Raw genomic sequence first — 13,483 nt, forward strand, 5'->3', positions numbered from 1 at the left:
TCCCCCCTTCATTGTGTTTTTGGTTCAGTCCTGTGACCTAGTGTTCCGTGATTGTTCTAATTAGTCGTGTCTATCATCTGTGCAATGCTTTGTCAATCACCTCATTAGTTATCTTGTTAGTCCCTTTGTATTTTTACCTTGTGTTCTCCTTCAGTCTTTGTCTGTTATTGTCAATGTAAGTGTGAGTGTTTGCCCTGAGAGTTTGGTTATTAATTGTTATTTCTATGTATTCCTCGTCTCCATGAGCTTTGTCCTACACGTAACGTGACAATGTGAAGAAGGAGATCGATGACAATGGATTTTCTTCCCTCCAGCAGAACCTCCTGGGCTGTGTGTCTGCTGGGATGTGCATTACTGATGGCTGGTAGACTATAGCCAGCGCTCATACTTCAGAACAAAGAGAGGGAAATGGGCATTTGAATAAGAGAAACGGAGGCAGACAGAGCTAGGGTGCTTAATAGAGAAAGTCTGAGAGAGAGAATTTGTACTGTAGAGAAAGACTGAGATGAGAAGGTGGAGACAGATGAAAGAGTAACGGGAATGACCTGGATTTACATTATTCGTTCAGGTCATTCCCTTTAGCCTCTGGCAGCAGAGGTCTGATTACTCACCACTACAGCAGACATCCTATTCATTTTCTAAAACTGAAGTGCTGAAGTTGCTTTTTTTCCTAAAAGAAATGAAATGAAAATTCTGTCATTTACTCACCCTGTTTTTCAGTGCATCACAAAAGGACAATTTAAGAGTCTTCACAGCTCTTTCCTGTACACTTGCAGTTTATAGTGACCAAACACTAGGGGTGTAACGGTTCAAACTACTCACGGTTCGGTTTGTATCATAGTTTTAGGATCACTGTTTCGGTTAGGTTCGGTATGTGCTATGTTCAGGAAAAATAAGGACTACTGTCAAATAAAAATAAATAAGAACAAATATTCAAACTACAAGCAACAGCACAAAAAAAATACAATAGAGCAAAGATACAAATAAAATAAACAGTGCTTTTCAGGTTTTTCAGGTATCTAACAGTAGTTTTCAGGTACAGAAATTGTAATCAAATGTAAAATAATTGCATATAATCTTCATTGTATAAATTATATAAAGATGAATCATTAAAGGTACAACAGTTCAGTCAAGAGCAGTGAGTGATTTCCATGTCTTTTGTTGTTTGGTTAACATTAAAAACACAGACAGCAGAAATATTAGGCTACTGTCATTTTAAGACATAATGCACGGATCCAAAATACTGATACTGATACACATGCATTGTCTCTCTCGTGAATTTTTGAGTGAATTTGTCTGTTCAAGCGCAAGTTTAGCTTAAACACAGACAGCAACGTGTGCTGTTCAGGTCTTACCTGCGCTTACACGGGTAAATGACTTGTCATATTAGAGCATATGGCTCTCCTATTTAACAGTTTAGGTGTACAATGTGTAAGCCAAAACATAAATTAGCCTAACTCTGTCTGTCTGTTTTACGCGTTATTTTTAATAAACCATATTATAGATGCATCATTAGATTTAAGATGAACCGCGGTGCAAGTGCGTGCCGAACCGTGGGTGGAGAAAAAAAATGTATGCTACTGGATCATTGAGTTAAAGTCCCTTTCAAGGAAAGTCTGTTCACTTGGCAGCCATATTTGTGACCGATCCAAGCCCCTATTATGGCATCCAAGGCCAAGTTCTGTCTACTTGAGTGGGGAAGTCCTGAAATCCTGAACAAAATCTGACATGAACTGTCCCATAAATGTTGTTTCTTTTGCTCAAATAGCGTTTAAAAAGCTTATGTTTCAGATTGGTCCAGTCAATGCTCATGTGCAGTCCTAACTTTACAAATTGGCGATTGATTTTAAAGGGTTAGTTCACCCAAAAATGAAAATTCTGTCAGTAATTGCTCACCCTCATGTTGTTCCAACCCCGTAAGACCTTCGTTCATCTTCGGAACACAAATTAAGATATTTTTTATTAAATCTGAGAGCAGTCTCACTCCTCCATAGGCTTCTAAGGGAATGCTGGCCCAGAAAATGTATTAAAGACATCGTTAATATAGTCCAAGTGACTCCAGTGGCTCAATCTTAAGTATATCAAGCTTTTTGTGCGCAAAAACAAACAAAAATAACGACTTTATTCCACTTTTCATTTCCTTCTCTCTGGGCCTTGAGTCTTTTCACGTAGTGTTTAAGCGCAGCGCGTCTGTGTTGCACGTCACCACGTATCACACACATGACCAGCGTCGCCCAATAGTGAGCCTATGACGTGCAACATAGACGCGCTATGCTTAAACACTACGTGAAAAGACTCGAGGCCCAGAGAGAAGGAAATGAAAAGTGGAATAAAGTCGTTATTTTTGTTTGTTTTTGCGCACAAAAAGTATTCTCGTCGCTTGATATACTTAAGATTGAGCCACTGGAGTCACTTGGACTATATTAACAATCTCTTTAATAACTTTTCTGGGCCAGCAAGTTATAGTGTCTTAGAAGCCTATGGAGGAGTGATCCAGCACTCAGATTTAATCAAAAATATCTTAATTTGTGTTCCAAAGATGAACGAAGGTCTTACGGGGTTGGAACAACATGAGGGTGAGTAATTGCTGACAGAATTTTCATTTTTGGGTGAACTAACCCTTTAATTAGAAGTTCTCTTAAGTTGGTTCACAAATTGGACTAAACAATTTGTTCATGATAGTAAATGATTTGAACTAATTTGACTTAATTTGAGTCTATTCCTCAAACAAAGATATTGCATGTCTTCAGAATTTGGTTTATTTTTAATTTTTTCTTAAAATATCAACAAAATTGGGAAAAACATGAGGGTAAATAAATGATGATAGAATAGAATTTTTGTTGGTACAAAAATGTCTTTGAATACGCTGTTAGTGATTTAGCCATTTTGCCAAGTTTCAACATTTTTGCTAGGATGCCAGCAAAACTGAAGGTTTAATAATGAGTCACAGGCAGAAAGCATTTTTGTGTGGTATTCAAAAAAAAAAAAACTTTTATGTTCTGCATTTACTCAAAAGTGAAGCGTATATACATGTATATAAGCGTGATTATACACTCCATTATAAGTGCAATGTGTTACAGTACGTGAGGCTAGTCAGATGTTGTTCATGAGCTACAGTAGAATCTCTAACATGCACATCCCTATCCAATTCTGTTCCTGTCATCTGAATGTGTTTCAGCACCACAGACAGCAGCTGTGTTCCAGAGGCTATCCCTGACATTCATGAATAATCATCATATTAATCCAAACAAGGTTTAGTAGGTCTCTTAATTTCAGCAGAAGTCACCTGGAGCTTTGGGGAGATTATTGATGACAATGAGAACGATTCTCTTTCCTGTCATGCACCTATTCATTTCCTTTCTTTGTCATGCAAAGCAAAGAGAGCTTTACAACAGGTTTTAGATAGTTTCACTAGCAAGAATCTGTCAAGGAAACTGTTTGCAACAAACAGAAAGACGAACAAGAAGTACAGGGATTGTAGAGTCTGTCAGTTATGGAAACAGTGTTTTCCTCAAGGCAAAATATGACACGAGTTTGATAAACAGATGACAAAGGGCTTGTAATAAAGTTCTGTATATGAATTCATGCATCAAATCTAGTGCAGTAACCTCTCTGATGTTTTCTGACATTGTGAGTTTCTAAAGACCACATAGCATAAAATAAACTTGGGAAAGACTATAGTGTGATAAAATGTGTCTATTGTCTGGTTTCACTGCTGTGCTAGCCTCTGCCAAGAAGCATAGCCTGTTTTCCTGCTCTCCTTGAAAAACTATCTCTCTCCCATGGGAAACTGAGTCAGTCAGTAGTCACTCTTCACTCCAAGCGCAGCACTCTTTTGCAGACATAAATAGAATATGTGTTTACCTCCATCTGACGCACTGAGCTGATGCACAGCGATCTATGGTGCTAGTTGCTAAACTTCAATTCGTTTTAGATACATGAATTTTGATCTGTTCAAAAGTGGCAGGATTTCGTAGAACTACACTGGCACTAGTGTTAACATGCAATTGTTACTTTAAGGTTCTAACTGATTTTACTTGTATAAATGGGTTGGTGTAACCTAATGCATTCAGGTAGATTCAGTCATAATACATTGTATTTGCTTTCATGGTTGATGTGAGGCAGCTTCAGATAAAATGTTTATAAAAAAAAGGACAGTTAACCCAACAAGTCTGACTCATTATTTACTCACCCTCATGTACACTTAAGTGTGGGGTTAGTAATTGCAAGGATGTGTTAAATTGATCAAAAGACATTTGTAATGTTACAAAAGATTTCTATTTCAAATAAATGCTGTTCTTTTGAACTTTCTATTTTTCAAAGAATCCTGAAAAAATATTTCCTCAAAAATATTAAGCAGCACAACTTTTTAACATTGTTAATAATAAGAAATGTTTCTTGAGCAGCAAATTAGGATCCAAAGGGTCATGTGACACTGAAGACTGGAGTAATGATGCTGAAAATTCAGCTTTGCCATAACAGGAATAAATTACATTTTAAAATATATTATAATAGAAAACAAGTATTTTAAATAGTAATATTTAATTTTTTTTTATTTTTTTATCAAATAAATGCAGCCTTGGTGAGAGCCTATCTTAAAAAAAAAAAACACTGACCCCAAACCTTTAAACAGTCATGTATGTTGTATTTTTGTCTTGACATCAGCTCTAGCTCTCTTTGGAACATGAGTTATGGTGTCTGATTTGTGAACTAATCGTCCCTTTTGAATGAATAAATGAATGAATATTCTTTTCAATTAATCATTTCTTCTGATCTAAATGTGTCATTGATTCAATGATTTAGTCAGTTAACAGTCCACTGAAGTTTATCAGTGAGTAACAATTCATTTTCAGTCTGTATGTCACACAAAGCTATCATATGACTTCAGGAGACTTGGAATATAGGGAATAAGTCATATGGACACTTTTGGAAGTCCTTTTTGAAGCCTCGCAACACCAGTCCTCATTCACTTTCATTTTGTAGTCAGAATATTCTTTAAAAAGTCACCCTTTGTGTCCCAATAAATAAATAAATAAAAGTCATACAGGATCAGAACAACCTGAGGGTGAGTAAATTATGACAATTTCTTTTTTTTTTTTTTTTTTTTTTTTACTGTCCCTTTAACACCAAAACAGGCTCAGGCAGCAGTGATGTGGTAAAGAAATGCATTTCATTGCGGCCTGCTTTTGATGTTTACAGTACAGTTGAGCTATTAAGGCTTTTTGGGCAGAGCCAGACATGTCATGGTGTCTTGACTATAGGACCAATTTCCCCCTGTAATCAAAGGCCAGTGATGGTTGGATGGCAAGAGCATCTCTCAGCTCACCTGTCCTGTCCACCTCCTCGTCCTTTTCATTCTTCTTGTGGTGTTTCTCAGGCAGCCTCCCCGATGGAGCATTATGCTGACATCAGTGCCTACATTCTGTCCTTCTGTGCTCATAATGCAGGTCTGCAGGGGTGGAGAGGGGATTTTAGCCACACTGCTCTGTAGGCATGCAGCACGGCCACTGCCATTTGACAGGATTTGGCTGGAAAATTAGACCCTGCTTCCGCCCCAGATGGCAGCTTTTATCAAAATGGCTTTTCAGGGTACTGCTTTGTAAGGGAGAGACAAAAAAAGATGGTGACGGAAGGCTATGAAAAGTGTGTAAGTGTTAAAGGGATAGTTCACTCAAAAACGGACATTTTTGTTTCTTAATGTGCTCACCCTCATTATTATTTCAAACCTACTTGTGTTATGATTACGGCTCCATAATCATAGGCTATTTTAAATATATACCAGTCGGTTAAATTTTAATACTTCTATTCAGCAAGGATGCATTAAATTGTTCAAAAGTGACAGTAAGACATTTATAATGTTACAAAAGACTTCTTTTTCAAATAAATGCTGTTCATTTGGACTTTCTATTCATCAAAGAGTCCTGGAAATGTCTTTATTACGGTTTCCACAAAAATAGGAAGCAGACTGTCTTCAGCATTAATTATAATACAATGTTTCTTGAGCAGCAAATCAGAATTATTGTGATTTCTGAATGATCATGTGACACTGAAGACTGGAGTGATGGTTGATTATTCAGGATCCATCATAGAATTAATATTGATATATAATTATATTAAGCTATTTTAAATTGTAATGTTTCGCAATAATACAGTTTATACTGTATTTTTGCTCAAATAAATACAGCCTGTGTGAGAATGAGTATCTTTCATTGTATGGAAATAAGCAGCATCAACAGTCTGGCAAATGTTTGTGTTGCTATTGTGTTCCTCGGAAGAAAGAACAGGTTTTGTAAAACGTGAATGTCAGTGATGACAGAACTTTCATTTTTGGGTGAAATATTCCCTCAAAATGCAAAGAAAGTGTGCACATATTTCCCCTTCCTCTCAGTTTTTCCATCTGTCCATGGAGCTGAATCCTCTTACTCTGCTTATCACTGTGGATTTACCAGTAGCTGTTGAACTGCATTTGAAAGAGCAGCATCTGCCAACAAGATGTCAAAAAGATGTGCAACTGTGCAAACAACTCGTCATTTTGCCTATTTCCCTCAACAACTGATGCTATGTGTAGCATTAGCCATAATCCTCAAAGCCTTTATTTCCTTGGGAGCTCTCTATTGGTTAAAAAAACCCAAAACTTTCTCAGTTGATTATAGCTTTTGGGAATGTTCTCCTCATTGTGTTTGGGGCAGGTGCAGAAAATAGGGTGCGACAGCGTCACTTCACATCAGATCTGATTTTTGTTTGTCTCGGTCCATCTGGAAGACGCATGTCCCTTAGGAAATAGACAAATTTATAGGACACTTCTACAATTAGGTGTACAAATTAATTACTGCCAAAGTCACCTAAGTCTGTGGGGGACATGTGAGGTGTCATTATCAGTCTTATCTAATGGAAAACATCTGCTTGTGTAGAAGCACCCGCACAAGAGAACAAGTGACACTGTCAGGAGGAGAGAAAAGACGGAGAATCTGCTCTGCATCAGTTGTCTCGGATGGGACGTCTCTGTTTCTCCTCCTCCCTCCTCAGAGTGTGCCAGAGCCGTGCCACTGTTGATTGAATCAGCCTCTTTGTGAGCTGGTGCTCAGTAATCATGGCACGCAAATCAACTCTCGCCACCAAACAGAGTCAAAGTGTGAGACATGCCATGTGAAAACGAGCTTCCTGCTTTCCTTTAAACACTAGATGTCACAGACATGTGTCAATCAAACTCGCAGCTGTCTTTTTTCACTTATGATGTGACCATTAACTAGAAATCACAGTGACTCTAGCAGACACAGTTGCGTGCATGTGTATGTATGTTTATTTAATACAATGTGTTTGACTTATTCAGATGTCATTTTGTTTATCACTGAAGCTAAGGTTCTCCCATTAGAAACAATATTAAGCGTACCATTTTATGAACAAAATGCTTAATGTACTTTAGCAGGCGAGGACAGATTGGAGTGTTCTATTTGTGCAGTCGTGATGTTCTCATTCATCTCTTTGTTTTTCTCTTCTAGTTTCGTGCCTGAGAGATATTCTTCATCCCACAACAATCGGTAAGTGTCTTTTAAAATGAGAATGTTCTCTGCGCAAACATCAATCATGACAGATGGATGTCTCCCTGGTTTCATATTCAGCATCATATTCAGGCCTTTTCTTTTAGCATTTTCCTGCGCTGGGTTTGAAGGAATTGTTTTCAAACATGATCAAATGTAATGGTAGGCGAAGTTTGTGAAAGAATAGCAAGTGGAACTGATTTAGAGGAAACTCAACAGATAATGGCATGGGGAATGAAGTGTTCTTCTACTCTGGCCCATATAACTACAGAAAGTTGCACTTCATTTATATATTTGGTCAAAAGTTTGGGATAATTAAGAATTTGTTATGTTTTTGAAATAAGTCTTATGCTCACTATTTGATCAAAAATATTATTACAATTTAATAATTTATTTTTCAGGATTCTTTGATGAATAAAAAAGTTCAGAAGAACAGCATTTATTTGAATTGAAATAGAAATCTTATAAATGTCTAGACTTTTGATCAATTTAATTCATCCTTGCTGATTAAAAGTGTTAATTTCTTTCAGTTTCTTTTATTTCTTAGCTCCAAACATTTAAACAGTAGTGTATATATAAATTGAATGCAAATTTCAAACAGCTCTGTTTGTCTACCTGTAAGCTCTATTTTATAAACTTCACACAAGATTTGTCAAGCCATCATTCAAAAATCATCTCGACAAATTTCCCTTTAGTAAAAAAAATGACACTTACATTTGAATTCTACTTCCATAAAATTAAATTACAATTCTGCTTTCTGTTTGCTACCTCTATTCAAATTGAGTTGATTAATTGTAACTTAAAAAGCATTCAGAATTCAGTTCTGAGTAGCGTACAACCATGGCTAACACTCATCTGTTGTCTGTATTTATCTTCATTGTGTGTTTATGACAAAAGTGTCCAACCGCTCACCAGTGACATGCGCCTGGCCTTGTGCCGTATAATAAAGTGTGAGGATGCAATGCAATAAGAGCTGTGGGGGAGGGTGCACATGCTGCTGTGCTCAGAGGACCTGTGTTGGCGATTGGGTTGGTGTAGGGTTGCAGTATCGTGGGAAATGTCTTTGAAGATGTGATGGGGTGGAGGAAGGATCACAGAGCGGTATGGCTGCACAAACACCTCACTTCTCATCATGTATTCATCATCTGATTCTGTACTTGCAAGAATATTTAATGAGGATATGTGAAGGAAAAATACAATCTTTTAGCACTGTGGCTTTTTTTTTTTTTTTGGAAGGGCAGGACTGGGCAGAGATGGCGACCTGTACTGGTTTACTCGAGGCAGCGTAGGGTGGGGTCAGACTGAGGAGGCTCTTTGTGAAGGCAGAAAAGGATTGAGTCTTCTGTTGTGTCTCTTCTTCTGTCTGTCAACATCGGGTAATCGTAGAGGCTCGATGGATGATTTCTGAGCAAAGACAAATCACAGTCTTGATGGATGGGAGGGGCACAGAGACGTGCATTTAGAAAGAAATGAGACATGAATTTTAATTTTAGGGCAACAATTGATCTAAATCTGATAGATTGTAGTTGTAGCCAAGAGGATTTTTAGACAATGATAGTTATAACTCTCTTGTTTTTGATTATTATTGATGTTTAGTGTTTATTTTTGAGAGTCATTTTTATATATGTAGTATTTTTTTGTATATAGACTATGATGATTTAAGTTTTTAATTATTGTTGTTGATGTATTTAGTATAAATAAATATGCTACAATTCGCTGTTGTCACTCTAGTGATCATGATTGTATCTGTGACATATAAATATAATATTATATAAATATGTATATAATATATTTACAGGGAAACCTGAAAAAAAATCGCTGTTGATTATGGTTCCAACATGCCATCCAATCGAAGTCAAACCTGAAGTATACCTTAAAAATGCTGGGATAGGACATAATCGAAAAATGATTCAGTGAGGGAACTCAGTAGCAGCTTTGAACTTTTCCTCTGAGTCAAAAACCGTTTACTCATGAGTGAGTCTGAAGATACTTTGTGAATCTTTTGACTGAATCATTAAAATGATCTAGTTCATACGAGTTTTCGAAATGGACAATACATTCAGGATCATGGGAACACTGGTGTGCATGTATCTGATGAATCGGTATATATGTTTTTCCAGATTTTTAGATTTGAATTTTTGCCGCACTCTTTTTTTTCAGTTGGAGCAGAAAGTGTTTCTCACGGACTGCATGTCCTTATGACACTGTATGTAACTTGAAATGTTATTTGTTCTTGTTGACTAAATTAGTGTTACTGTTTTGCAGAACACTGATTCTGCTGCATTCCGCTGTATTTCTCTGGCCTTGTACTTTATTCAGAGCACAGCATCAGTAGGTGGGGAAATGTAGCATTTGATGAAATGTGTTACTGCCCTTGGTCTTACAAATCAAGCAATAATGGAAGAATTTGCATACAAATGGAGACAAAAATGCAAAACGTGCTGGTGTGTCCTGCTGTGCTGCCTCGTGCCCTTTCTGGCATATTTTTTTAATGGATGGAAATGGAGGCATGCTGGCTGCCCCCCTCCGAAGACTTTCATTGAAATATGACAATATTGTAACAGTGGTTCAGTAGTAGATTAGTTTTTTACATTTGAAATTGGGGAGGGAACTTGTCTAATGGAATGGCTTTGTGTATTGAAGTTCTGTTTCCATTAGGGTTGGCGATCTGACGATTTTATATCGTGATTGATCTTAAAGACGTCCATGATCCACGTTTCAAGCGAATCGTAGAGATCGTGATCTTTTATGTCCTCGTAATAATGCTGACTGGCCAAATTATATCATGTGTCTTTCATGCGTGGTGATGCATTTGAAAAACAATTCAACTGCAGTAGGGCTGTGCGATGAATCAAATTATAGTTTCGGTTTTGATTCTGGCTTCCAGCGATTATGAAAATGTGATAATCAAGCTAAAATGATCTTTGTGCCGCATGCCATTCCTTTCCTTTAAAGCGGTGTGCTTTCGCCCCTTCGTAAAAGCCTAAACTTAACGTCCAAATCAGTCAAAACATGTAACATGAGTCATGACTGTGCATGAAATGCAGTCTACTGCGGGAAATGCTTAAAAAAAAAAAGAGAGTTATTAAGAAGGCATTAAACTGCAAAAGAAATCGATGCTCATGCACTTTCTGTGTGCCTGCTGCAAGACAGGGTGGAATATGGTGCGTCCTCAACAGTCAAATATACACAAAAATGTGTCAAAATGTCCGTTATGTCTAAACAGTTGGGAAAGAAAGCATATGCGTCATTATTTTAGATCCATGCATTCGGTCTTTAAGCCTAATGCAGATACCTGCTACTATATGTGTCATTAATGTTAAACAAAAGACAAAGACAAAATCCCTCACTGCTTTTGACTGAATAACTTCAAAGTAGTTTTAATAAGAATCAATGTATATTTAATTTATACAGTGAAGACTAAGCAATTTTTTTGCTCAGGGTTTAATTATTTTGACAACTGATTATTTAATGCAATACTGTGTTTTAAATTGTGCAAATAGATAAGTCCATAGGCTTGTTCCAGTCTGGATATTCTCAATAGTACATCTCAAAATTGGGAAGATCGCAGTTCGGATGGTGATTGTCTAGGTTGTTGTTCTCAGGTGTGTCTTGTTTAGTTATGTGCTGCGTTCAAGTTCTCCTGGGAAGTTATGAGTTTGGAAAACGTAGCGATGACAAGATGTACATTCAAGTGATTTTAATTGGAATAAAAATGGATTTGCTGGACAATTTTATATTCGCTTTTTTATTTAATTTCCATGCAGGAAGCTTTTCAAGCCCTAATGCAAAATAATGAAGTGCTCTGTGTTTTTTTATTTATTCTCGACTCGAGCTGCCACAGAGAATCAAGAAAATGAGAAAGGAAGAATATTTTCTGGCATTATTGCTATTCTTCACTTCCTTGGTTACTGTTAAGTAACAAGCTTAATAGAACATCATATTGGAATAAACTGATATTTGTTCTGCAAAATTTTCTCAGAAACTGGTAAAATAGGATTAGAAATCATTCTAAAGTGGGCTTGAACATTTTTATGTGCTGTTTTTTCCGATTTTGGCACTAATTTGTATTTTGTATCTTGTGACTGTGGCAACTGTGACTTTTGAACTTTTGAAAAATTTGCGAAAGGAAAAAAAATACCATGAGTCACTAATGACTTGGCAATAATGTGTTAGTGTGTTTTGGAATAATTTACATATAATTGCATTTAAAAGGGTCTAAACGCACAGATCTTGTATAGTCTAGATTTATCCAATTTTCTAATAGAAGTCTGATAGAAAAATGGTAGATGGTAACAGTTGCTAAGGTAGGATTGATCAGTTTGGGTTTAAAGAAAGCATTGATTTTCCCACTCCACTGGTAATTGTGACTTTAGGTGATGTGAGCTCAGCTCGTAAATACAATCCTTCTGACATGACTGAAAGCACCAAATGGCCCTGTTGATTTATTCTCTTCAGTCATTGCTTCTTGTCTTGTTATCTTTATCCTTCATGTTTCCCTTGTTCTTTGTCATTTCTTTTCCTATTCAGGCTGCATTATGTTCCGTGAAACTTGCATTATCCTTTGTAAATAATAAAACTCTTGCTGGTGAGAGTAAACAATGTGCTGCTGTTGCTATTGGATTACATTATATTAACCTAATAAATGAAATGAAAACATCTTCCTATCCTTATGAAACATCTGTTCAACACTGCCTATTATAACCGGTGCAAACTGGTTGTGACTGAAACATCCTCAAGGGGGATTTTGGTTGGACAGACACATTTCTCCTCTCTCTTTTCATTTCTTTGCAGTGTGTTCTGTGATTGGGTTTGGCAAAGCTCATGATTGATCAAGTGCAAAAGAGGATTAGTGGATGCAGAGAGAAGGGATTCAGTTCAGACTGCGCTTGCTTCGCTTATGGCAGTTAGCCGTCCTGCCGAATGCTTTGAAAGAGCAAGATAGTGTTGTGATTCACCCTCCGATCTAAACCAAGGCACGTAATCTTCTTTAGATAGTTTCAATCTGTCAACATCAAACTGACAGGGCACGCAGGGCAGGAGGACAGCAGCCATGTTGGACCCAGACACAGTTTAAAACTGTGGGGTTGACTGATTTATTTATTTTATCTTAGACCAGTGATGGTATGAGTTCTCATAAAAAGTCTTTAAAAGCCTCAAGAAATGATGTAAAAAAAAAAAAAGGAGATCTGGCTATTTAATGAACAGCAGCCATGAAAAGCCTCAGTGTAAACTGATGATACGCTCCCGCAGTGATGATAGGCTCTTAATCCGTGCATTTGGTGCAGAGGAGTCAGACTGAATGTGGAAGTTTCTGTTACTTTGCCATCACACATGCTTTCAACTGCATACAGAATCAATTCAGAGGCTGTAGGATGGCTTATTACTGATGCCTTAAAGAGAAACATAGTCTCAGCTGCCTGCTTGATGTCATTTTGTTATACTTAAAGATAATGCACCTTAAAACAGCATTTTCAAATGCTGAATGTTTCGGTGTTGCAACGCTTGACCTAACCAGATGATCTCTGTGTATCAGATTTAGATGCTATTTGTGTTGTGATCATGTGCAATTTGTGTGCGGGTGAGTGTTTACAAGTATATACAGTATGTGCTCTCTGGCAGACTGTCATATTCCTTTTGTTATCATTTTGCTTGTCATTTAGGCAATTTAGTTTCATTTTGAACACAAATGTTGCTCCAAATGAATCCAGTCCCTTGGCATGATATGAGCAAACAGAACAATAATTTGATATTTTGGCTTCAAAATGTTTTTGTTTTTGTTTTTTTACCCTTTGTAAGCTTTTCAAAGTTGTTGATGCCAGGGCCCCTCAAAAATTCCTAAAGTATAATGGTATAATGGCACTATGGTATTAATGTAAAGACATGTTGTTTCCAAAATTAAATTATTGGCTTTTATATTTTTACTGTTCTATGAAAAAATCATT

At 36.9% G+C, this 13,483-nt stretch overlaps 1 protein-coding gene across 3 annotated transcripts in view; it reads left to right on the top strand.

Annotated features, from left to right (window-relative positions):
- Positions 1 to 13,483, top strand: part of apba2b (amyloid beta (A4) precursor protein-binding, family A, member 2b) — a 79,184-nt gene that overhangs the window by 14,407 nt on the left and 51,294 nt on the right. For all 3 annotated transcript variants that reach the window (XM_084404278.1, XM_084404276.1, XM_084404277.1), the window contains exon 2: positions 7,500 to 7,538. The gene's annotated coding sequence lies outside the window, so the exon portion shown is untranslated. The remainder of the gene's footprint in view (positions 1 to 7,499; positions 7,539 to 13,483) is intronic.

The sequence above is a fragment of the Rutilus rutilus genome, assembly GCF_951802725.1.
Source record: "Rutilus rutilus genome assembly, chromosome: 3".
Lineage (NCBI taxonomy): Eukaryota > Metazoa > Chordata > Actinopteri > Cypriniformes > Leuciscidae > Rutilus > Rutilus rutilus.